This window comes from Pseudoliparis swirei, chromosome 5 (assembly GCF_029220125.1).
Source record: "Pseudoliparis swirei isolate HS2019 ecotype Mariana Trench chromosome 5, NWPU_hadal_v1, whole genome shotgun sequence".
In the NCBI taxonomy this organism is placed as follows: domain Eukaryota; kingdom Metazoa; phylum Chordata; class Actinopteri; order Perciformes; family Liparidae; genus Pseudoliparis; species Pseudoliparis swirei.
The window spans coordinates 6,858,900-6,885,163 of NC_079392.1; positions in this window are offsets into that span (position 1 = coordinate 6,858,900).

Below are 26,264 nucleotides of genomic sequence, written 5' to 3' on the forward strand. Positions count from 1 at the left end.
CAGAAACGTCTGGTGTAGAGAGAGAGAGGGAAGGAGAGGGGAGGGAGGGAGGGAGGGAGGATGGGGAGGGGGGGTTGAACTCTGACTAGCCAGGAGGGATTCTGACAAGCAGAGGGAAAGAGAGAGAAAAAAAGAGGCAGAAACGCAAAGCCCTTTAAGAGCAGAGCAACTGACAAAAAAAAGATTTATGTTTTAATTAATGGCAATTAAACCATGCCTGTTGGGCTGGCCTATGGCAATTGTTCTCAGTAAAAAGGAGGCCGAGCCGGTGACAAGCATTTGAATCCACTAAGTTCTACCAGGGGAGCTGACACTGCAGGCATCAAAACCTAAACTAAATCAATAAAGGAATTAAACTTTTATAAATTGCATTTTGACAAGCGTCAGAAAGCGCCGGAGCTTTGATATCGCCCAATTCCTCCGAGGTGACGCAAACAAGGAGAGGCGCACTTAGAGATCCAAACAATCAAAGGGTCCCGTTAGCATGCGCTGTCAGACCGCGGCGGCGGCGCCGTTAATTACGACAAATTAATGTGACTCTCTCCACCTCCGCTGATTGCGATGATAATCAAGCGCGGCTTCGGCGCGGGGAACATATGCAACGCTGCCAAAAATAATGAGGGCAGAAACCAACAGACGCTCCTCTACTCTCGTGTTTACAAGCCCAAAATGCTTGTTGCTTATTTCATCCTGCAGACACACACACACACACACACTCATACATATATACAGCTCTGGTTTGTTAACGCGCTACATATAAATGTACATACTGAGTTTCTCCATTTGATTTTTCAGTGAACTCCATATATCAGCCGAAGACATAAACAGACCTCAAGGTTGCTGATCATTTACTGCTCCTTCCCACACACACACACAGACACACACACACACACACACATACATACACTACCGTTCAAAAGTTTGGGGTCATCCAGACAATTTTGTGTCTTCCATGAAAACTCACTTTTAATTATCAAATGAATTGAAAATGTAATAGAAAATATAGTCAAGACATTGACAAGGTTAGAAATAATGATTAATATTTGAAGTATTCATTTTGTTCTTCAAACTTCAAGCTCAAAGGAAGGCCAGTTGTATAGCTTATATCACCAGCATAACTGTTTTCAGCTGTGCTAACATAATTGCACAAGGGTTTTATAATCAGACATTAGTCTTCTAAGGCGATTAGCAAACACAATGTACCATGAGAACACTGGAGTGATAGTTGATGGAAATGGGCCTCTATACACCTCTGGAGATATTTCATTAGAAACCAGACGTTTCCACCTAGAATAGTCATTTACCACATTAACAATGTATAGTGTGTATTTTTAATTAATGTTATCTTTATTGAAAAAACAGTGCTTTTCTTTGAAAAATAAAGACATTTCTAAGTGACCCCAAACTTTTGAACGGTAGTGTATATGTAAGAAAAAAGTTAAACTGAGCAATATGTGTTCAGACAAAAAGTAGGCGTGACACTCATTTAATAAAAGATTGTGTGTGTGTGGGGGGGGGGGGGGGTTTGGGGGGGGGGGCAGATAGGAAGTGTTCAAAGCTGGCATGACAGCTCAAACGTCCTGTCACTTGAATCACTGTTCATATCTGCACATGACGAAATCTAGCAACGCATCCGGCATCGCGGTGACATCACGCTCGGCGAGCGCCGACAGGCTTTTTTCTTCTAAATGAGACTGAAAGCAGTAATTACCGCAAACCCCTCCCCCGCGCCCCGCCGTCCCTCGTCACTCCCCCGCCCTAAATTGTTTACCGCGAGACTGATCCAGCTCGCCGGTGCCGCCCGCTGCGAAAACTCGCCCCAATTTCTCATCCTCGACAGCGAGATCTTTCGTGGCATTCGGCCGGCTCTCTCTCTCTCTCTCCCTCTCTGATTTGTTCGGCGGTGATGTTTTATTCATCGCTGTTCAGTGGCGCTTTCAGAGTGATTTGGAAAATTCCATCGTTACACCCTTACGTTTACACACATAATGCAAAATGTAAGATGTCATGCTTCCCGACACAGGACACGACGGCTTCGAGGGGAATGCATTTCGCAGAAGTTGGCGATGTTAATTTAATGGCACAGATAAGTGGATGCTGTGCCTCGCGAAAACATGAACACGCGGTGAATTGTTGCCCACGCGGAGAAGCGTTTTGAAGAGAGTGGGGGGAGGGGGGCGGGGGTACGCCCACAATGGCGCCATGAGCCGCCGGACCCGGTTGGCAGGTGAGCGCTATCACGGAGCTTCCAGCTGGCTTGGAGGTGTTTGCCCTCGTTGACGTAAAAAAAAGAAGAAGAAGAAGCAGCGGTGCCCGACATGATCTCATTCCCTTGATGAATCTGTACCAGACTCTGACTTTTAGCGACCTTTGACCCCGAGACATCCGCCCCCCTCCCCCAAGGACCCTAATGGTGACGTAATGGGGATTTGGAGCGTGTTATTAGCTACTGTTTTCTGTGTGTGTGTGTGTGTGTGGGCTGGTTAACACTGTCAAGGTCGTCGTGGCCTCTCCACCTCCCGCCGAGAAACTTCACCTCCGCCATCAGACTCATTTCACACGCCTTTTCCTCTCTCTCTGATCTCGAGTTAAAAGACGGCGTCGGCGCTCGACTCCTTTGTGCATAATGCGGCCCCCAAAAAATAATTCAGGTCTTCTGTTGGATTTTTTTATTTCTTTGACAAAGTATTCCACCTTCGTGGGGGGGGGGGAGTGTAAAAAAAACGACGAGCTCTCGCGCTCCATCGTCACCTATTCCCATTGTCACGGGGGGGTGTTGGCGATCGCGGGATGTGCCGCGATGCAAATGAATGTTGCAATATTAACAGAGGAGCATATGGAGACATGCATATGCGAGGAGATGGTGTGATAAAGAATGTATGGCATTATGTGTAGCCTCCCTCTCGGATTTTTAATGCCGAGCATTTATATGCAGTTAGACCTCATTATGATAATTTGATATTTTTGACTGAATGGCTAGAGGCAGGATTATAAGAGAAGTCGGTTTTCGAATATTAATGTCTGCCTTTGGAACTAATGCATGTATGTATTGATTTTCTCTAAATCTATCCTTCTTAAGTTGTCATGGTTTAGTTGGAGGAGAAAAGAGGGGGGGACGGTCTCTTCTTCTTTTTCTTAACAAAGTGGTCAGGGGCCCGAACTGGGGAACGCAAGCGGTGCGCGGCCATTAACTTCCAATCCCTTCTTCTTCTTCTTCTTCTTCTTCGTCTTCATCTTCTTCTTCGTCTTCTTCTTCGCTGTCACATTTTCAGAGAGGTAGCATTAGCTCTACGAAAGCGGAGGCAGGGGGACGGTGGAGAAAAAAAAAGGAAAAGAAAAAAAGGGTGGAGGAGAAAAACCTGGCGGAGGAGAATCTGAGAGACAGATTAATGCCTCGCTGGTACTTCAGTGTATCAGGACAAGGATTACCGCGGTAACAGCTGCGCCCGTGAGTCCCCTGACTGAGAAGAATTACAAGTATTATCACCTGCATCATTAAAGTAGGGTTCATAGATGTGGAATGGCTTCAATCAATTCATCCCCAGATAACACCGAGCCAGCTGGACCCCCTGCGTGAGAACTTGACTTAATTGGCCAATAAGTGGTGGAGAAGGGTGTGTGCTATTTGATCAAATTACGGGGCCCCGGCAAAGGGATTACAGCCTTTTTTCTTCTTCTCCTCCCTCTTTTTTCCCCCCGGATGGAGTGTGGAGGGAGACCGGCGGGCAGACCGCGGGGTCAGGGCCACCGTAAGCACCGGGTCCCCGCATAAGCCTGTCCGCGGCTAAGTGTGAGGCCGGTGAAAAATGGTGGCCCACTTGGCTTTGGGGAAGGGGAGGAAGGAAAGCAGTATCCAGGTCAGCCTTTTGCTTGGGAAATGCACTCATTCATCATCCCCCCTTGGCCTCATTTCTGGCTGGTGGTACTTGTAAACTAATAAGTTCCGTGTGCTATTTAGTTCGGATCATTATGCTACAAATTCAGGAACTTCTGCTGTGTTCATACAGCGTGGGGATGAGCAGATAGAGGGACGAGTTTAGAGCAATGGAGATGTGTACCATCATCGTAAAATAAAAAGGGGGGACAGAGATGTGTACTGTAATAAAAATGTAGCAGCATACTGTGAATGGCACAGAAACTATTTTTCTTAGCGCATTGCATTGAGGGTTTAGATCTGGGATGGCCGATCTACGGCCCGGGGGCCAACTGTAGGATTAAATGAAAAAAATAAACGTGAGCGCTTTGCATTGAACATCCTGGTTTAAACACTAGATGTCAACGACATTTTCAGAAATGATCTCCATCTTGGCAATATTTCATCACTCCTTTGTTCGTGACATCCTAATATTAGACTTAGAGATTAACATTTACATCTCGTGACATCGTTTTTTTAAAAACCCCTGTTATGCACTGTATTGCATTTAATTAGAGCGCAGAATATACAGAAATACATTTAATAATATGTGCGGGCACGACTGCAATGTCAAACTGTTTAGTAGTGCTGCAGTTATTTTGATAGAAAACACTGGAACACTCTTTCTTGCAGTTTAACTGGTTGAAAACTACTTGACTCACTTATATTTTCCTCTATGTGACCCACAATAAAAAAAGGAGGGGGGGGAAGCCAGCTAAGCATCTAAACCACCTCTGGTTTAAATGCTTAGCTGTTAGCATCACATACATCAGAGCACGCCTTCGCCATGTCCAGCTGATTATTCAAATGTTTAATTAGCATCCAGATGCATGGCTGGGCTCTGGCGGCCATAATGCCTACACAACTAAATTTGCTCCAGTAACCATAAAACCGTTGAAAAATATCTGAGAGATAGCAGGAATTTAAATTAGTTAAAATGCCAACGCTTCGCTGAGATTACCTCATTGAAATATTCATGGGTGAAATGGCTTGACTTAGAGGCATTTGCATTATCATTATTCCTAATTAGAGTACAATTTAGTCATCAGTGCCCGACTCGGTTTCCAGTAGTTTTTAGAGGTGGGAAGGAATTCACCTCTACGGGACATGAGGGTAAAGACACTCTAATTAGCACTGTGGCCCTGAAAGGCAATAGAATAATATAAAACCTTTTTTCTTTTTTAAAAAGATGATACAATTTGGATACATGACGCAATTTCAGCTGGTGAGGAGAGCGAGGGAGAGTGTGTCCGCCTGCAACCGTTTCTCTAGATAATTCCTTGCTGGAGAGCATGTTTGTCATCGCTGTTGAAAGGGTGCAGCGTGCATTCATTCTAGTTTTGCCGCGGTGTAATTCTGGCAAAATGAGCGGCCCTCCAGGGGGCCCTGCATTGTAGACTAACTACCGGACAGAATTAGACTCCGCAGTCCCGGCTATTCATAATGTCATTAATATAAAGGCAATTAAATGAGTTTTTAACCTCCAACCTCTTATCGTTATTAATGAACAAGCAGACGGAAGAAACAAAAAAAAACACCCGAGATGAAGCTGGTAATTATCTCTGCATCGGGCCCCTTTGGAGCAGGTTTAGAAAATTAAAGCTTAGCAAATGAATTGTTGGTGGGGTTGTGTTTCCAGGCAAGCCCAGAGGGAGATGATGTGGTTTAATTTAATCACATGATGTCACACCGGGAGGGTTAATTAGATGGGTTTTTACTGTCGCTGGGCTCCGGAGGGCCGACGCACCGGCATACCTCAAAACACACGCAGCACCTCCCCACCGCTATCAAACTGTCACGCTGGTCATTAGTGTCTCATATGCTCTCGCTGTAAAGAAGAAGGAAGAATTTTTTTTTAAAAGAGAAGGATCCAGCATGATCAGGATAATTAAAAAAAGAACAGGAGCCTGAAGGTCGTGTGTTCCGGTATAATTCATTATGGCCTTATTACAACAGTAATTATGTAAGTGACGGTGCAGCCCAGCCGGCGTTATCGGGCTCCCGACACGCCGACATTAAGAAGCACCGCGGGGTCAATTTTTTCGCGGCGAGTGAGAAGGAAGGAAAAAAAAAAACGTCTGCGCTCGAGCATGCGGCGGCGGCGGCGGCGGCGGCTACTTCAGGAGGAGGAGGACGTCGGAGTCACAGGAGCTCGTTTGACCGAGAGCAGAGAGTGTAGGAGCAGGTTTTTCTTCTCCAGCACCTCGCTGCTCCCCAGACGGTGTGCGGGAGGGTGAAGGTCACGCGGGGTCACTGTCGCTGTGTACCCAGTTCTGCAAACAGCTCATTAGCGAGTCGGCAGTCTCACAACAGACAGCACTCTTGGGAGCTTTGGGTGGGGGGGGGGGGGTCACGCCGGTACCGGCTCCACGCCCCGCTTGTTTAGGGGCTCTCTTCAGGGACTGCTCTGTGCTTCCCTCTCTTCTGCTTCATGTTTAATTAATAATTAACTTGTGTCAACCGCTTGTTTACCCACATGGGGTGACGAAAAAAGAGAGATGAGAAAGCTGCGGCGCGGGAGGATAACTCACGTTTATTTGTTGGCTTGTTAGCCGAGACCTTCTGGTCTCGCGATCGCCGCCGCCCCTTCTTCTCCTCGTTTCGCCGCGAAATTCACGCAGCGTACCGAGGATGCTTCTTGAGTTTGTTATTCGCAATAATGAGAAACAAAAAACGCGTTCAGTCTTTAAAATCCGAGGTCAGGTGTTTTTTCTTATCGTGTCGAATATGACACATGCCATGTGGGTGCTGCAGCTGGAGGTGAATCACAAGACTCAAATTGGGAGGTTGGGGGTGGGGGGGGGGGGATGTGTGATTTTTCACAAGTCCTTGGACTGCTAACTAACCTGTCAAACGGGTAAACTGCGCTCCATCTTGCTGACAACAATCTGCAAATGAGCCACAAGTCATTTACTGCGGTTATGCTGGCAAATGAGCCGAGGCAGCCCGCCTGTGACAGTCGGACCGAGGGGCCACCCATCAGAGCCTTCTCATTTGGCTAATGCGTCGGTTTGAAACCGGGGCGTTATTCAGCAATGGTGACAATTACCGGCGAAATGAAGAGTGACAGGGGTCAAAGCCTGACGTCTTTATTACGGTTGCCTCCGATCGCTGAGAGGCGGCGGCTGTGGCGGGAGTGCCCGAGACTCGGAAACCGAGGCCCGACGGTGTATAAATCTGTCTGTCTGAAGGTCAACAGAAGTGAAGAGGTGGCCCGACCCGGCGACCCACGGGTCCCTCTTGACATCTCTATCTATAGCCGGTGACAAAGGCGCCGCTGACAGATGGAGAGAGGGAATAAAAGAGCAGGGCCGCACTGATGACCTGAGAGGTATCTTTTCTTAACCGCGTGGTTAAATGTCGCTTCTGCGGTTTGATTGACGTGTTTTTGTGGTGTTTAAACTTCTCGTGTCAGCGGGTTTCTCCTTTTTTGGTTGGAAAATAATTATCTGCAAGGAAGTCCGATGTTAACCGACGTAGTAAATGCTGGTGGGATGTAGGAACGTTTTGAGGTTCTTCCTCGGTAACTCTTCTACTCCACTACGTTTCAGAGGAATATTTAGGGGGGAGTCGGTGCCAAAGTAACGTAGAACCAAAGGAACACAAAACCAAAGTAACGCGGTACCAAAGTAACACGAAACTAAAGTAACACGGTACAAAAGTAACATGAAACATGGAACCAAAGTAACACAAAACCAAAGTAACGCGGTACCAAAGTAACACAAAACTAAAGTAACGCGGCACCAAAGTAACATGAAACATGGAACCAAAGTAACATGGAACCAAAGTAACGTGGAACCAAAGTAACATGGAACCAAAGTAACGTAGAACCAAAGTAACGTTGAACCAAAGTAACGTTGAACCAAAGTAACGTGGAACCAAAGTAACGTGGAACCAAAGTAACGTGGAATCAAAGTAACGTGGAACCAAAGTAACGTGGAACCAAAGTAACGTGGAACTAAAGTAACATGGCACCAAAGTAACGTGGAACCAAAGTAACATGGAACCAAAGTAACGTGGAACCAAAGTAACGTGGAACCAAAGTAACGTGGAACCAAAGTAACATGGAACCAAAGTAACATGGAACCAAAGTAACATGGAACCAAAGTAACATGGAACCAAAGTAACGTGGAACCAAAGTGACGTGGAACCAAAGTAACGTGGAACCAAAGTAACATGGAACCAATGTAACATGGTACATGGAACCAAAGTAATGCGGAACCAAAGTAACATGGTACATGGAACCAAAGTAACATGGTACATGGAACCAAAGTAATGTGGAACCAAAGTAACATGGAACCAAAGTAATATGGAACCAAAGTAACGTGGAACCAAAGTAACGTGGAACCAAATTAACATGGAACCAAAGTAACATGGAACCAAAGTAACGTGGAACCAAAGTAACGTGGAACCAAAGTAACGTGGAACCAAAGTAACGTGGTACCTGGTACCAAAGTACATGGCTCAGCTAAAACGTTATTTTCGTAATGGAGCAGATGTAACGTAATATTATCATGAAGATACAAGAATTTGAATCACTATGGGAATATCTTGATCATTTTTTTTTTGTTAAGATAAAAAGACATATAACATAAACGTTTTACATTTTAAAACTCATGATGTTTATTAAATATCATGCATTGCCAGCTTAAAACATTGATCACATGAGTTTCCAGAAAGAAAATGGTGTCTGCATGTTAATTAATCAGTAATAATGATCCTATGAACTCATGAGTAATGATAGAAAACTGACGGGCAAAGTCAGCTGTAAGTACTTCTACTTTCAATACTTGAAGTACATGTTAAAACTTTCGTGACATTTTAAAGGCATGACTTTTACTTGTTCACATTGAGATATTGTTATGTTAACGATTTGACTCAATTAAACTATGTACAAAAACTAATGGGCGTGAAACCATGAATTGTAAATTCATTAAAAAAGAGTATTTCCTGGTAGCCATATATATTCATATTGTATAAAATATACATACAAACACATTATATAACAACCAAAGTGACATTTAAAGCCATGTTATGCATCAGATTATTGAAACACTAATTTTAACAATAACTCAATTTTTTTGCGTTGAATGTAAGCGTACTTTAGACAACATAAATATAGGATAATTTATGGTAATAGGAAAGTCAATTCTACAATGATATATCATGTCCATAAATACAAACCATTACCTTTCATAAGCATCAGCTTTTAGTTGCCGAAAAAGAAACTATGGTTGCCATTTTTAATCAACTTATATTTTAAATGATTAAGATACTAAGCACTTACACATCAGTTTAATATTTAAAATGTGTTCAAACAACCCAAGAAAATTATTTTAATCATTTTATCTGATACCTAGAAGTCCGTGAAGTCAGTAAAGGTGTCAAAAGCGTTTGCGACTGATGGAAGCCAAAGGCCAAGAATTGGTTGCCAATTTCTCAAAACAGTTGCCGATGGCAATCTGGCAACGTTTACTGTCGAGCCCCGCAATGTACATTCAAAATAAATCATCTAAACAACATGAAATAAGACAAACTGATGTGATATTGAGCCGTCCACTCCACGCCATCCTGGAAGTCGGTCCACATCCACTTTGGGAAATTAGCGATTCATCGCAAAGCACACAAAAAGTAGAAAGCGCCCTCTGATGTGTCCGCATATCATTTTGCCGGCGCGAGCTTCTGGCTCCGGCCCCCGCGGCGCTGATGGCTTTAATTGACTGTCTCGCTGTGATTAATGGTCACATGTTAAAACATGCACGTCGCGGACATTCTCACACCGATGTGGAGGGCAATTTGAGGGAGAGAGAAGGGGCCATCTCTGGAGAAGCACTTATCTCTGGCTGTGAGCTCAGCGTTTGGGATGGGCTGCGACGGCAGAGCGCTGCTCTGGTCTGCGGGCCCCAGAGCCGACCTACGCTCGCATGGCAGTGACATTGAGGATATTTAAAGAAATAGCCTCCCCCCGCTGGGCGACAGACAATGGGCTCCGGTAGCAAAGAAATTCATTGCTAAGACACGATAAAAGGCTGTAAAACTGAGGCAGGTCTGTGGTAAGTAGGTGCTTCTATTTTTTGGGGGGCGGGGGCAAAAATAACACCTGGAAAAACATGAAAAACGACGACGCTATCACTGAAGTATTTCACCTGAAAGATACATTTTGTGTCCGTGAAAATCCCTAAACCTTACCGATATGTAATCCAAGTCGTGTAACCCCCCAAACCCCCCCCACATGTCTCCTTTTGGCCATGGCTGCAGATTACAAAGCCTGCCACTGATCCAGGCTTTGAGGCACGAAGAGATTCACCACAGTGACAGTGTTTACACAGTGGGGTCCACATGGCAGCGCTGTGTATGGGAGCGCCGGCCAGCATCAATCAAGCCGCCGCCAGGCAGCCACCAGCCATCAGGACCAACCCCTGTTCAGACTGATTATCGGGGTAGCTTTCACATCATTAGCCCAACCCCCTTCTTTTCACCCCGTATCTCCTGATGACCAACGAGGCCCCGGCAGGCCACCGCTGAAATGTCTCGGGCCGAAGCAACGCGCCATCACCCGGAGCGTCACCGGCACCAAACAAGTTGACCCCGGCCGGGTTTGAGGCGAACTAAACGCAAACTTAAAGACACGAAAGCCCTTGAATGTGGGAGGTCAGTATTGGAGCATGTGATTGAGCTAATTGAAATCAACATCCGTGATTGGGCACAGGGGCCGGGGCACTTGGCAGCACGTCGCGTGCCAACATCAGTCACCGTTCGCGCTGCCCTGCCGGCGGCGAGGGCGGCCCGCTGAGGAGTGGCAGGGCTCGCATGCCCGTCACGAGTTTACAGCGCAGGAAGCCGCCGCGGAGGAGCTTCTGGGACGCCGCCGCCGCCGCCACCGCTCCCTCGCAAGGACATCCGAGATATGGATCGGGGTGGGAGGGAGCGCGGAGCCCTCGCTCGGAAAAGAACCGGACCGGTTTCTAGAGCGCTCTCACCTCCCAGCAGGCTGCCTGAAGGCCGGTGTTAATGGTGGCCGCTCCACGGAGCCACGCCAGCCCCCACCGCCATCAACCCCCCACCCCCGCCCACCCTGAAGCAACTCTGGCACCACACTCGCCCAGGGCCACACACATTAATGCTACGCTAATTAGCAGAGGAGCTGACCAACCAATTATGCACAGTTCAGTCAGGATTCAGAGGTCAAAGGTTATTGCAATGCCGCGTCACACACTTCACGCCGTCTACAAAACAAGGTGTATTCCAGCTTTCAATAAATTCAAGCTAACGCATACTTGTTTTGCTCCGTGAATTGCACGACAAAAGCTAAGTTTGCCGGCAGCGACCTCCCGGTGGGAGAGACTCTCTGTTTGAAATAACGAGGCGCCACGTGATTAATACGTGCCAGATTAATGAAGCTATCGTCTCCTTCACATTCAGGACAAATTATTTGATGACTAACAAATCAATTTTCATCCACACAATATGTTAATATTCGTGAGGTGTGAGGATGGCATCGACTTTCCCTCGGAAACACACAGGCGGCTGATTTCAATGCAACCCAAAAAAAAAGCTTCGCGGCTGTATTTGTCGGCCATTGCTTAATTTGGGATACAGTGACCCATTTCTGCCACATGCTTTTGTCAAGGCTTGTCACACACCAACACGGCGGTGCATGCCCGATCACAGCGGGGATGTTGCATTGACACAAAGTGACAGAACAAGTGCTTTTGTTTGGATTCACTGACCGATCGCAGTCGGAACACACTTTGCACAAAAATTATACAACACCGGATATTCCTGTTTGGTTTCCCAGAATTATACTGAAATAAAAATCTGATCAAAATGTATCATCTGATTCGATTGAATATATCTCGGTTGATTTCGTGAAAACCTGTTTGGGACTTGAGGGAACTTCTTAACAATACTCAAAGTCTTTTTGTTGAGTCACTATTCATAACCACTGTCTCTAGAGTGCCGAATGAGGTAACACAACGGTGATTGATTAAACTGACTATTTGTAGTATGACATATTGTTGTAGTACCGGAAAAAAAGACTGTAATACAGTTCTTCTCCATAAGATATTCAAACTGAGTATTCGAATAGGCAGCTTTAAAACTTAAAGCTCACTTTCTTTGCATCCACTCAAATAGCAAATCTAGAGACTGAAATGTTAAGGATTGCCACTTAAACAAAACGACAAGACCAGTAACTGCGGACTTTCAGAGGGTTTTTTATCCTTCCCCTCGTTCCCCTTGATACAGACTTCTTTATAGATCGCTGTGGCTATACTTTTACCGCTACAAATATATATATATTTCCTCTTCAGCGTTCCCTTGACCGGCATTTCCGCTCTTCGGGAGTACCTTGTTACTTGACACATTTACAATTACGACCTATTGAATTTCTTGCAGCTCGTGCGTGCCTCGTCTCCTGTGAGTCCTCTGTGGGAATGAACGCCAATTCCATCCAGCTCGGGGAATGGCGGACTCCGCCACTGACAATGCAAAGTGCTATATAGGGCAGTAACTAATGAGTGCGAATGCATTTAAGGGCTATATGTAGCGCCACAGAAAATAGCGAAAGTCCTATTTTATATGTTGGATAAATAATTTTGATTATACCTCCAAGTAATAAAACATAAGAAAACGTGTGTTAATATACACAAACAAATTAACCTAATTTCCGTGTGACATTGTGTGCTGTGGACGCTCTGGGGCCTTGTGTTATAATCCTGATATAAGACAATGTACTTGTTACAGAGCAGCATGATCAAACATTGCATCTGACACCGCTAACCAGGGGAAAGCTGGTCACATGAACACTTTTATGAAATCTACCCACAGCCCAATTAGCAGGGATATTTAAAAGAGCAGACTTGTGACCAGAAGGTTGGAATCCCAGATGGGACGCACGCCGCTGTGTATCTCAGGGTACTTAACCCGAAGTGCCTCAGTAAATATCCAGCTGCATTAACACATATAGGACGTACAATGGGAACACACTTTACCCTTCATATGGGATTTTAACGGGCGACACGAGCACAGTGTCGTTTTTTTTTGGTGCAACTCTCCGCGAACAACTTCAACAACTTTGCACAAATGAAAAGTTTGCGGCCGTAAGAGCGGCCAAGGCAGACGGCTATGTATTATCCCGGAGGCGGCCATTACTGCGCCTTTGTCCTAACGGGATCCACCGGTTTGCTCTTATCGGTCTGCAGACATTTGTATTCTGCTCACAGGGCAGCGATCATCTGCCACCATCTGCATAGTTTTACTGCCTGTGATCATGGCGCTGTTGAGAGCTGCTGTCATTATGCTTTACAGCATTGTTAAAGCCTGCCTGGGTGCAGTGTCAGAAGAAATAGCTTCTTCCAACACGGCACTCTCTCTCTCTCTCTCTCTCACCCTCTCTGCTTCGCTCTGTCTAGATAGGGGCTTACAGAATACACCTCTTCTGCACACAAGCGCCTCGAGACAAAACTGACCGGCACTTTGCAGAGCGATACACGAAAGCCACTGAGGCGAGACGGGATGTAAAAGGTCTTCGTTTTCTCCGCGCTGCGAGCAACAGAGACTTTGGACTTCTTACTCTTCATTAGACAGACGGAGGAGACACTCACATAAAATGTTCCCTCATGCAGCCACGGCGTCGTCTTACAGCTGCTTATAGATGCTGGAAATTGCTTCGACGTGAAATATAACGCTCGCCCAGGGTTATGATATGCGGCACAGTATTACCTATTCAATGAAGATAAATCATGCGTTTTAGTGTGCCATGAAAACAAAAATATCGAACTTCTTTGAATAATGACTTTCCAGTGATTTAATGCTGAAGTATACTTCCTTCTGAGAGTCCCAGGTGCTGGTACTTTGCATATTGTTGTGAATAACATCCGCTCATGTGATGGGGGAGAACCCGGCATTGCCCCTTTGGCAATGTAAAGCAGTCCTTTAGTGCGGATCACATAGCCAGGGGTTATCGCTTCATATTCTTAAAGTCAGAGGCAAATCAAAGGCCCGAGAACGCAATTATTCAAAAGACACTCGACTGTTTTGTAGAAGTGGGAGTTCATCCAGCTAAACTATTTAAATTCAACTCATCCGCAGCAGTGCTTGTAAGAGTTTGAATCATGTTATTAGTGTGCCATTAGTAATGTAATGCTTAGAGATGAGCCGCATGGTTGCTACACTGTGAAAAAGAAAGTGCACTCTGTAAACACGATGGATTTGCTTCATTAAAGCGTTCCTCGTGAGTCTGCAGAGTCGCCTGTTCTGTGTACTGAGGAAAGGACTTGTCTTGGTCCTATATTACAGGGTGCTTATTAATAACAAATATATTCCTCATTGGCCTTGTGGCTGTGCCTCGTTACAAAATAATCTCCTGCTTCTTAGCTTTACTACTACGACTGATACTACTGCTACTGCTACTACTGCTACTGCTACTGCTACTACTACTGCTACTACTGCTGTTACTACTGCTACTACTGCTACTGCTACTACTACTGCTGCTACTACTGCTGCTGCTACTACTACTGCTGCTACTACTGCTGCTGCTACTACTGCTGCTGCTACTGCTACTGCTGACTACTACTGCTGCTACTGCTGTTACTACTGCTGCTACTGCTACTGCTACTGCTACTTCTGCTACTACTACTGCTACTGCTACTGCTACTGCTACTGCTACTACTGCTACTACTACTGCTACTGCTACTACTGCTGCTGCTACTGCTACTGTGGTAGAAGAAATAGCACTAGAAGTATTAGTAGTAGTAGTACTAGTCGTAGTTGTTGTAGTAGTAGCAGTAACTGCTACTACTGCTACTACTTATATTGCTATTGCTACTACTACTACTACTACTACTACTACTAGTACTACTAGTACTAGCCTACTACTAATACTTCTCGTGCTATTTCTTCTACCACTATTGCTTCCACTGCTTCTACTTGTACTACTGCTTCTGGAATAATGTGGCGTCAACAAGGTTTTTGCAACACAAGTCAAGTCCGTTCTTCCATTTTCATTTGTTTTTATAACATTTTGATATATATATATTTCAATATTATCTTGTTATTCAATTTATTGGCACCATCAAGCCACCCCAAGCCAAAATATATGATTAGATAAATACATAAACATAATTCTGTGTTGTGGGTAGATTATATTAAAGCACTGCGTTATGCCAACTATGTTTAAACAGTGTTTTTGCTAATTTCATGGAATTAGCTGTAATGGATATTGCAGGCAAAAAGAAGCATCAGCTAAATTAAGTCAGACTCTGAGGGAATTTGTGTTAAGTTTATAAAATGCAGAGCAAAGTAAAAAAAGGGAGGCGGGGGGCCCTTTGGAAGCCGTATTGATTTCTAAAATACATTCTAAAAGGTCCCATGCCTAACTTTAGTTTGACAGCTGGATTTGTGAAGACTTTGAACTACTAGAGAACAAGGGTGCTGCGATAACTCCTGAAAAGACAGCACTGGTGTGGACCGAGCTAAGAGGGCCTTAAGGAGACATTCAGAAACAGTCAAAGACTTTGCTTCAACCTGCGCGGAGGGCCAACCGTGGGCCACAACCATTAATGGGATGGGAGGATGCTGGAAAACCGCTTGGCCCAAATTTACATGCGAGAAGAAAGCGCCAATGGCACATTGGGATAACAAGACAACAGAGCAGGGGAAGGAGGAGAAGGAGGAGGAGGCCGGGTGGGAAGAGTCAGCAGCATCTTTAATAATATCAGGGAAAAGCTCAGAAAATTAAAACTCTGCCTATAGGTATGGGGCTAATTAACAAAGTTTTGTCGGAGAGAGGAATCGGGGGCAACAGAGAATGGTTAGATTAAATATTCCCCAAAGATGGTCTTCAAAGCTTAAACCGAGGATATTAAATGCATCAGAAATAATAATAATGCGAGCGTGTGCGTCACTGCTGCTGGCTTCCGTCAGGCGAGATGTGTGTGTGTGTGTGTGTGAGGATGCTTTAAACTGGTGAAATGCTGCATTGTTCGTCATCAGCCAACATAAAAAGGATGATTATTTTTATACATGCATATATTCACAGATACACATGTCCCCCTATGTGAGACTCATCCCCTTGAGATCCCCCATTACTAATTAAAACTCGTGACAAAGTGTCTTTTCGCCTAGGACATGGTCACCATCGGACCCCCACGTGTTGATGAGATGATGAACAATGCAGATAAGCAGAAGTTGGGGGGGGGGGGGTTTAACACATTCTCCTCCTTGTCAGAGGACAGACGCATTTATCTCCGCAATAATTGAGCCTGCTTGTGCCGTTCTTTCGATTTATCACAAGTCGGGACAGCTCGTCTCATATAAATGTGCTCTTATGGAGCAGCTCGCCTGCTGCCAAGTCAATACATATGCAGTCCCGCTTTGTTTCCATCTCATTTGTCTCTGTTGGGTATCCCTCAATAAAGAGTTACAGGTTTTGTTCACCACATTACATTCAAAAGGAAGCCGTCGTTCTCATCTCTTTGGTATCTAGCCATGCATTTAAATGTGGTTTTGACATTGTTATAGTTTTGAAGAAGAGGATTAAGACGAGTATAGAAGATCACCGAATAATTTATATTCCCAGCGTTGTCTGTGCAGCCGAGGCCAAACACGTTTCATTCCAATACATGTCTAAACATTAACACACATCCACGAGTCCCACTGTTGCACCGGGCGACACGTTCCTTCACCGCTATCACGGGCACAGTGCCCGCGCTGTTCAAATGCAGCTAAAAAATATACGTCGCTAAAAATAGTTCCCAACAATTTCACTATTTACTCCTGTTTGAGCCAAAAAGACAGTGCCCAACTGTTTTAGAATGTCTTTTAAATAATATTTATATTAAACTTCTGGAGGACGCAATGGGCTTGAGGCGAGGTTCCACAGACACGGTATGAAAGTCCATAAATTTATAGACAAACTAACACATTGCTTTTTGTTTTTTTTGTTGGCAGTGAGACAAATATCCCCGCAGAATAACGCTGGCCTTATCCTTAAAGGTTGTTTGTTTGTCAAACTGCTATTTCCATGGTCAAGGATGAACTTTCACGCTCAATTTTGGTTTTACTTGGTCTAGTTTTGATATATATACATATATATATATATATATACGTTCCAAGATTCCAGCCTCAACCGCCAATAAAACGGAGGTGAGTGGAATTGTGTGCGTGTTGCTCACAGTATTTAACAATAACATAACTTTTTTTTTTCCCGTCTCCACAGTTTTCATGGAAACTATTTCTTCATTTAAGTTAAGTCCATTGCGTTCCGGAATATAACCCACATGATCTGAATGGCTAAATACCACTGGAGGCAAGTCATACCACATGTGCTTCTCTTGAAATATGGGTGAACCAGACCTTTAGGATTCTCATCTCCAAGTTCATCCTATATCATTAATGCTGCTGTTGCTGCAACACTGGCGTGGTGCATTTTACAAGAGTGTTTTCCCTTTGAGGCAGCTCTCGAATATCGAGGGCCAACTCAGCATGGCAATACGTGAAGAATTACCAGGGAAGCGGCCGTGATCCGAGCCCTTTAGGTTGCTTTCAGCAACTTGTTTACAGTCGGGTGTGCTGAAGGTTGACCCCAGCTGTTGTCAACCTTGAGCAGGTCTCTGACTCCAGGCCTGTCCCGTCCGACGCCTCCGTCCATTCGTGGATCTTAGAGGGCTGAGGGGTCAGCTCCGTTCTTACACCGTCAAGCCCCCTTTGCCCTGGATCCTCACTCTGCCAACTCCACTTACTGTCTCCCCCCCCCCCGTCTCCTGCTCCCTCGCTCCAATCGGCTGCTACCTCCGACCGACCCCGATGCATAGCGGAGCACTGCACGTTTCCCTCTCAGCCAGCGAGGAGGGCTGTGTGTTGTGTTATCTCTCACTATTTGTGCCTTTCTACAGTTTTTTTCCCACCTTCTTCCCCCAACCCCCCCCCCCTCCCCTCCCGAACTGTCGACTCACATCGCATTACGGCTGCGTGCTATAAGACTCCAAGCCATTGCAAAGGATCAGCTTCTATTAGGGCGCCTATTATCATCCCAAATCAGTCGCATTTTAGCATTTAAGTGTCGAAAGTTCACGCTGAAATTTCCAGCGCCGTGCCTCAAGGTATAGAAGGCACATCAGGCAGCCGCCGATAACATGTTCTCTCTCTCTCTCTCTTTTTTTCCCTCTCTCCTGCTACTCTAACACGCTGACTGTTTGTGAAATAACATGGGATTTCACAGGGCCAGAGTTGGGTGTGATGAAATGCTTGCCGAAAGTGGCTGGCACTAGCAATAAATGTTCACAATGTTCCGCCAGTGTTGCATTGTGCAACAAATATTAAGCTAATCATCAGTCACTTTTGTCTTCCAGGCAAACGCTGGAGCCCTCTTCATATTCCTATTCATCATTTTTTTTTTTTTCAGTGAGAAGCCACCCCCTCCCGCACCCACTGCCCACCCTCTGCATCCAACCCCCTCACGCCCCCCACCCCCCCTCCCGCCAATCCAACCCGAGGCTGCTCATCTCTAATGAAAGAGAAGATAACGCACAGACAGTCGGGATCACACACTGAGATGCCTGCCCTACATCGTGCCTTTTCTTCCACCAAATACTTCACAAGATGTCACTGACATTATTTAAAGTGATTACATTTAGCAGAAGTGAACGCCGTGGAACAGCACAAAGGCTTTCATGGCAAATTTAGCCCCTTTGACAATCTCCCCTACAGGTTAGATCCCTCCCACCCACCCACCCACCCATCCCCATCCCCATCCCCATCACTTTTAAAGCTCACACCATCACACAATGTCCCGTCATCCACAACGTGAAAATAAAACTATATATTGGAAAACAAAGAAAACTCAGACTTATGTTTCAATCAAAGAGGAAAAATGTGATGTCAGGCAACTTCATTTCAAGAAACAACGTCAGGTCACTGGTGTCTGATAGAAATATGAAGCAGAGAAATAACTTCATTAATAGATGTTTTCTTTCTGTTACAATTTTCTTTTTTTGCAACGGCTTTTTGGGTTAATAACATCGTACCGCTATACATCTGGACTAATTTAATACAATACATGAACGGAATATATGTCAATGGAGATCACCTTTGTAAACAAACTCGTTACATCTTGAATAGAAGAAAATTTAAAAAATCAGTGTGGTGCATGCAATCAAAATTCTAATATCAAAGTAGGAAATCTATCCGAAGCATAGACTTGTACGCACACACAAACACACACACGAATAAAAGATGTCTTATTTTTCTCCCTCTCACAAGGACATGCAGAGCCTGAAGCCGGCGCTTAATTGCGCCAGCTATCATTACACGGAAAATCAACAATTTTAAAAATACACCGAACACCTTTCATCTTCGCCCTCCTCTAATCGCACCAGTAAGAGCCGTCTGGAAGCGGAGCTCGATGTAGTCAAACTATCTAAACAGCGCCAGCGGGTGCCTCACAATCAGCGCCACTGATGCAGATCCTTTTGGACAAGGCGGTTCGCTGCAGTGCTGCCTCGCGCTGCTGCCTCGCGCTGCTGCCCATCCTTTCACCGTCTCGTCTCCGACGGGGAATCAGATGTGACCCGGGTGCCACGTTTGCCTGTTTCGCCCATGGTGAGCAGCAGACAAATGAAGCAGAATCGCAGACAACGACACGCATCTCTAACCACCCCCCCTCCCCTCCCCCCCCTTCCTCTTGCTTTCCGTCTCCATTCCCTTTTTCAAAAAAGCCATTTGGAGATTGGGTGTTGAAACCAAACTGTTACTCGTCTCTGTCTTTGTGGAAACCCGCCAACGGAAGCGTTGCCCTCGGCCCTCGGGGAAATGATATAATGAGGATCCCTATGCCGACACTCTGCCTCATTTCAATTGTAAACGCTGCACACACCCTGTACTTTGGACCGGTGATGGTTGCATTATGGGCCGCGCTCAGGATATGACAGTCCATCATGCGTGCGCACGACGTGCCGCCTGTTCACTGCCGTCTGGCACGCTTTATTTGAAAAAAGCCCTGTGTTTACGCTTTGAGAAAGTTTGATATGCGCTTGATAAAACATCCAAATGTTGTGCGTATATATACTGAGATCAATACCTGCTAAGCAGCAACGACAACCGTAGCTGGCGCACTCGAAAGACAATTATAAATCGCTCAGTGTTTTTTGGTATAATTGAGCAGCGCTGGCGAGGCTGAACGCAGCAATTAGCCGCAACAAGGTGAGCGGTTGAGTGACATGCCGGGTCAGAGGTCAACTCGCATGTGAGGCGCGCGACGGCGCCAAACTCCCAATTTACACACACTGGACCAACCTCTTAGCCTTAATATTGACAAATGCATAACAGCGGTGTCAAGTGCTCAAGGGTGATCTACTTTTCTCCTGATGTGGGGCTCCCTGGAGTCTGGTGCAGAAACATATTCTCTTCAAACAATCCCAATGACAGCCAAATAGCCTGCTTGTCGCTTGTAAAAAACCTTCTAATGATGCGTGTCGAGGGAGCGCCCTGCCTTCTTGTAGCAGACGACTCCCTTGTGTAGGAGGGAAAGCAGAAGGGGGAACAAATAAATAAAATAATCATGTTTCCCCCAAATCATTCCTTCCTCGTGAAACCCAACGACAGCCGAGCATCTAAACAAAACCTCCCCTCCTCACAGGATCCGCGGCGCTTCCTTCCTCGACGCTCTTTCTGATCTGCCGAGTCAACATTCATTACAATAACCATTAAATTTCCACTTTCAAACAGTATTTGCACGCATGCACAGACTGGAATATCTATTGGAAAGAAATTGGACATGATAGGTACACGAGTGGAAGCACAAGGGTCTTCATGCTGCTGTTGCGTCGACGTAACGCCGAAGCAACCGTTCCATTCCCCGTGTATGCATTGCACCCCCCCTTTGCCTTTCATATTATAATTAGAGCAAAAAGTTGGATTTCTTTTACTGTCTGGGGCCTGATGTTCCCTCATGACATATTGGGTAAGAGGAGACAAAATCACATTCATGTTTTTTCTGATACTAGTTCTTGTTAAATATTGTACTCTCGGCCACTGGCAGGCTGCACAGTGTAGGTCTTTATAAAGGGTGTTCAATTGGTATTTCCATTTATGTATTAAAGAAGAAGGAAGAAATGTTATTTTACATGGGCTTTTAACTTTAACAATTCATTATTTGGTCTATAAATAGATCAGACAAAATTCTTTTTTTACAGAGTTTAAGTTGACATGTTCAAATTGTTTATTCAAATTTGTTGAAATCCAAAGATAATATTTGTTCTATCACGTAAGACAAATAAAAGCAGCAAATCGTCTTCATTAAGAGTCTGAATTGGTTTGCCGTTTTTGCTTGAACCAGCTTAAATCAATTACATAACATTAGCGAATTAATTTTCTGTTGATTGACTTGTCGTTCGCGCTCTATTATAGCTATTCTACTATGATGTTTCTATCACATTTCGATGTGATGTAGCTGCTGCTACGTCTACATCCCATTCTGTTATGCACCTAAACTAACCCCAATTAGACCACGAGTAACAACCATCAGTGTTATTCCAGAGAAGCAGCTTCACATTTAATAAAACAGTAATTTAGCAAGAAATTCAGCGGCTAAGGAGATCATTAGAGGAGCAGAAGAACGACATCTCGATCTTGAGGGAGCAGACCGGTTCATTGTCAGATCACAGAGTCTCTATTAAAAACATCTATTTTTCATGTTCGCCGAGTGGACCACGGGGCGGCCAATGAGAGAGCGGGAGGCTGCGTGCGTGTCTTAATGCCAAGAAAGTGGGACTGCTAACGGGCCCTGATTAGCTCCGTTTATCTCTAATTAATTACCTTTACCTAATTAGATGCTCTGTTTCAGCTAGACACGGAGTCAAGTAGACTAGATTATTAGCGTGCTCATCGGGCCTTTCTAAAGAGCTGAAATTAATGTTGGGTGCAAAAGAATCCGCCGCTTTAATTGCCCAGGTGTTGCCTTATGGCAACACTTCATCATCCGCCGGCTCCCCAAGATTATTAGCAGGGATTCATACAAAGGGACTGTTCTGTGAGGTGCACCGTAGCAACAGCTCATTAGTTAGGCTTGTTATTGTATTATTTATTACATGTGGCCTTCCCCCATTGCCCATATTGATTAATGCACCCTAGTTTTTGTGTGTGTTTTTTTTACCCCCCTATCTCCTTGACTGTCTGTTATTTCATAGCCAGTTAGTGAGTTTAATTATTTCAAAGCCTGGTTTTTCGCAGAACACCAGCAGCCATAAAAACGTAAAAAAGTGGAAGAGTGTGTTTTTTACACTCGCATCTCTTTCATGATGAAAAGCCACGATGCATTTTTAAATAGCTTTCCGTGAAAAACAAGAAATAACAAGGTTTGTAGATAACGGAGGCTAAATTCATTTGATAAGAACGAACTTAACATTGATTCAAACGAAAGTATTACAAATTTAAATCCCCGATGGGGGTTTTGTGGAGAGTATTTTGAGAATGCACGGATTTGTGAAGAGCTAAGCTAATGGATAGAAAAACAACCTGTGTGTATTTTCTTCATTGTGACCCCAAATATCAATCTGTTATACACACAGTGTATTTTAAACATAAACTCTACATTTTCTGCGGAGGTTTTGCAACCAAAATCTGCGGGAATCCAATGAATTTGACAAAGTGTCACGCTAAATATTTTTGGCAACAACAAGCTAGCAGGGAAGTGTGTATGACAATATCTGTGAAAAGCCTTACCTGTTAAACGTAAAGGAGTAGTTTGACACCTTGAGATACACGCTGAGCGGCAGTATTAGAGGAGAGGAGGAATACCAGGATCATATCTGTCCGTTGAACGTAGGACTTCAGCCGGCTGACGGTTAGCTTAGCTTAGCACAAAGAAATGGGCAAAGAGTTAGCCTGCATGCTCTGATGACCCAGAGCTAGCCTTGGGCGGGTTTTTTGCGATTAATTTGTTGCATTGTTGCTTAAATTATCTAAACTTACACCCTTATCTAGTGGAATAAAGTGTACTCGTGAATATGAAGTGTGGATGACAGTGCAGCTGATTGAAACCCCAGCACAACGTCAAAGCCAGGAGGAAATAACAGAGACTGTGAACATCTGTCAAATCACAATGGTCAAGACAATATTTTTAGAAATGGTTCAGTCTATAACTTTATGTGGTGAAGAGTAAAAGTTTTTTTAAAAGGTCCATGCAGCCATAAAAGCTACATCTTTGTTTTGCGTTTGTTTCTCCACTCGTCGCTCTGCAGCTTCACCAGCTGTTTGTTTTTTTTCTTCCGTTTTTTTTCTCTCTCTCTCGTTCTCCTATTCTCCTCCAATCTCACATGGTGTTGTTCCGGGGGAAAAGCAAGGCTGACAGCTTGAGGAAGTCTGACGTCCTGGCACTTATAGCCCTGGCAAAGGAGTGGATAATGCAGTGAAGTGAGGGGATGTGTGAGGGAGCGAGAGAGAGAGAGAGAGAACGAGAGAGCCTGAGGGAAGCAGACTACTGCACATGCATATGGTCCTCTCCTGGTTAGCTTCTCCGCCGCTTCCTCCTCACCACTTATGGCCCCTCGCAACCCCGTCTTATGGCACCTTTGCCAATAAGAATGGGCAAGGCAGCTGTAACCAAGCATGCTCAAGGCCACTGACCTGGAAACGTGGCTCAACCTAGCGAGCCCACTCACTCGCCCCTACTGGATTTGTATGGCCCGGAGAATGTAACCCCCCCCACCACCATCACCCCCTCCTTCTCCTCCTCCTCCTCCTCCCTCCTACTTCATATCACACTGCCCACAACAGCTCACTGCCGGTGTTATTATTTGTCCTTAAATGCGTGTTCAGACGCTCGCTCTAAATATGTACACGAGCATGACGAGGCGGATTAAAGTGTCAATATATCCTCCGATGGCAGTTGTCGTGGCGCGTCAGCGGTAAGTGAAGCGAACGCTTCAAAAGCCTCGCGAGTCAAGAGTCTATGTTTGAGGGTTTTACTTTAAGGTGCTCGACTGTAATTGTCTTTAGTTGGCTGTGATGGATATATTAAGATAAATCTCCCCCCCCCCCCTCCTCCTCTTCTCCTTCTTTACTTTACTTCATCACACGTCTGTTAAGATATCACACGGTGTGACAATTTCTTAACAAGGCACACTTCAGATTTATTCGACAATAGCCCCCCCGTCACTTCAGAAATGTCTCTCTTCAGAAAAAAAAAGAAACAAAAGGAAAAACGCGTGGGGGGGGGGGATGGGGGGGGGCGTGCCATGTTTGTTCAATGGCTCGGAATGAGTGAAATTAACAAAGATGATGTGACACTGTCTGTCATCGCCCATTACAAATCAATGGGCTCTCCTCCACGCAGCTCGGGCCTATTCCCAAATGGTTTTTCGCTTCCCTTTAAAAGTACAGCAGGTATTTTAATGCGCGATGAAAGGGCTCTAGTTTTTTTTGTTTTTTTCCGTGGCCGAGCGTGAAAACGTGAGGAACATGTGACGACGGCGAGGCGACCCCCCCCCCCCCCTCGTCTTAGAAGCTGAGACGAGATGAGGAATCAAGCATCACTTTTGAGATGCGACGACAGCTTTAAACTGAAGTATCTCAACTTGTGTCACGTTTAGAAACAATTAGAGCCCATTGATGTTCGATGGAGGGGAGCTCTTTTTTTTTTTGACGTTTAGCATTTCAAGCACGCCGACACATTTCGACTCGAGACTGATGGGGTAACGACAGACATCGCTTTAGCTCGTCTTACACCTGCGCCGTAATCAACCGACTTCAGCATAAAACAAGCAACGGTGACCTACATCTGCTCCACATCGCCCCTCGATGTCGCTCCTTTCATTCCTTCACGATACACACATGCATACGACAACGTGGCACTGATGTGAGGCAGCGTGTCGTTTGCTTGAGCGTGCGTTTTTTTCCCGAACTTCTTCAATGCCGGGGAAAAGTTGGACGAGAGGCCCTCCGCCAGACGAAAAGGTCACTCGGAGAACATTCTCCCACTTCCCATCCCATTTCTTTCGTGGTGTGGGTGGAGCGTAGGGGTGTCTCTCTCCCTCTCCCTCTCTCCCTGACACACTCCCACCACACTGCTGTCCTCAGCATCTCCGTGGGGCGGTGACTAATTGCCCCCGTAAATCACTGTGCGGGCCGCGCGATCCTCCGTTTATTTCTCCTGACAGTAATTTAGTGCTTGCTCTTTTACACACTTGTCATCGCGTGTTTTTCCTCACATTAGAGGCTGGTGGAAAAAGGACGGTAATTAACGGGCGCGACGGACGCTCGCCGCCGCTCTTTCATCATGGTGTGATAATTGTGCTCCTTGTCTGTCACAGTAACCTCTCAGTTTCCCCTGGAACTCGCGCCGCGCCATTTGTCAACCCCGAGGAAAACAGGGCCGGGGCGGGGGGGGATTTCGGGGGCCCGGGCTCGCTGCCGGTTTCCCCTATTTGTATCGGGACTGGGTCATTTATATCTCACACCAAACTTGTCACAAATATTAGCCTTATCCTGCACAGGAAGACAAAAGATGTATAGTAAACACACCTGAGTGCGTGATGGCTGAGGAGTTCCACACACACGCCCTCCTCCTCCTCCTCCTCCATCGGCCTTTTTTACTCTCGTTTCCTGATTCTTTTTCCGTTTGTTTTTTACTCCTGGAAAAAGCAGGTGGAGGTCGCAGAGGAGTTTGCAGGGACAGCCTTAATAAACAGTCCTTACATTCGTAGCGCTGGGACGCCGGAGCTCGGCGGCGGTGGGGGACTGAGAGCATATATAGTAAAAAAGCCATTCACCGAGCTAATCTATTTACAGGAAAGCCCGTTTTTGTTGCTCATCTCTTTAGAACTTGCGGTGGAGTGTACAGCGCGTGTGCGCCGTACAACATGTCATGTTCTATTTTTACCAGCTGCAGGCAGGTGATTCACTGTCTACCTTGTTATCCTCTGCTGTTCCGTGCTGCGGATGCACAGTATCCATCACCCATAACCTGCACCCCAGAGGTTAAGTCATCAATAACTTTGCTGCTGAAAATATTGCAGAGGACTCGGAGGTTTGCGTAAGGTCCTTTGACTGGCTGTCCATGTGTCCCCCCCCCCCCCCAACACCCCCACACCCCCTTCTTCTTCTCCCAACTTCCCCCAGATTTTTTAATATATATATATATATTTTATATCTTTATTCTCCTGTCACAGACAGGGGCTAATGGGATGTGTGGTCAAGATTTCAGGATCCATCACTGGCTCGCTGAAGAATTAGCATGGGCTCCATGCATCACCTGCCAGAGCTGTCAGGCCTGCTGTCTGCCGCGCTTCATTATAGCGCTGGCACTGTGCTGCCTGTCTCCCCTCTGCTGCTCGCTTCTCCCCACAGCCGGAAA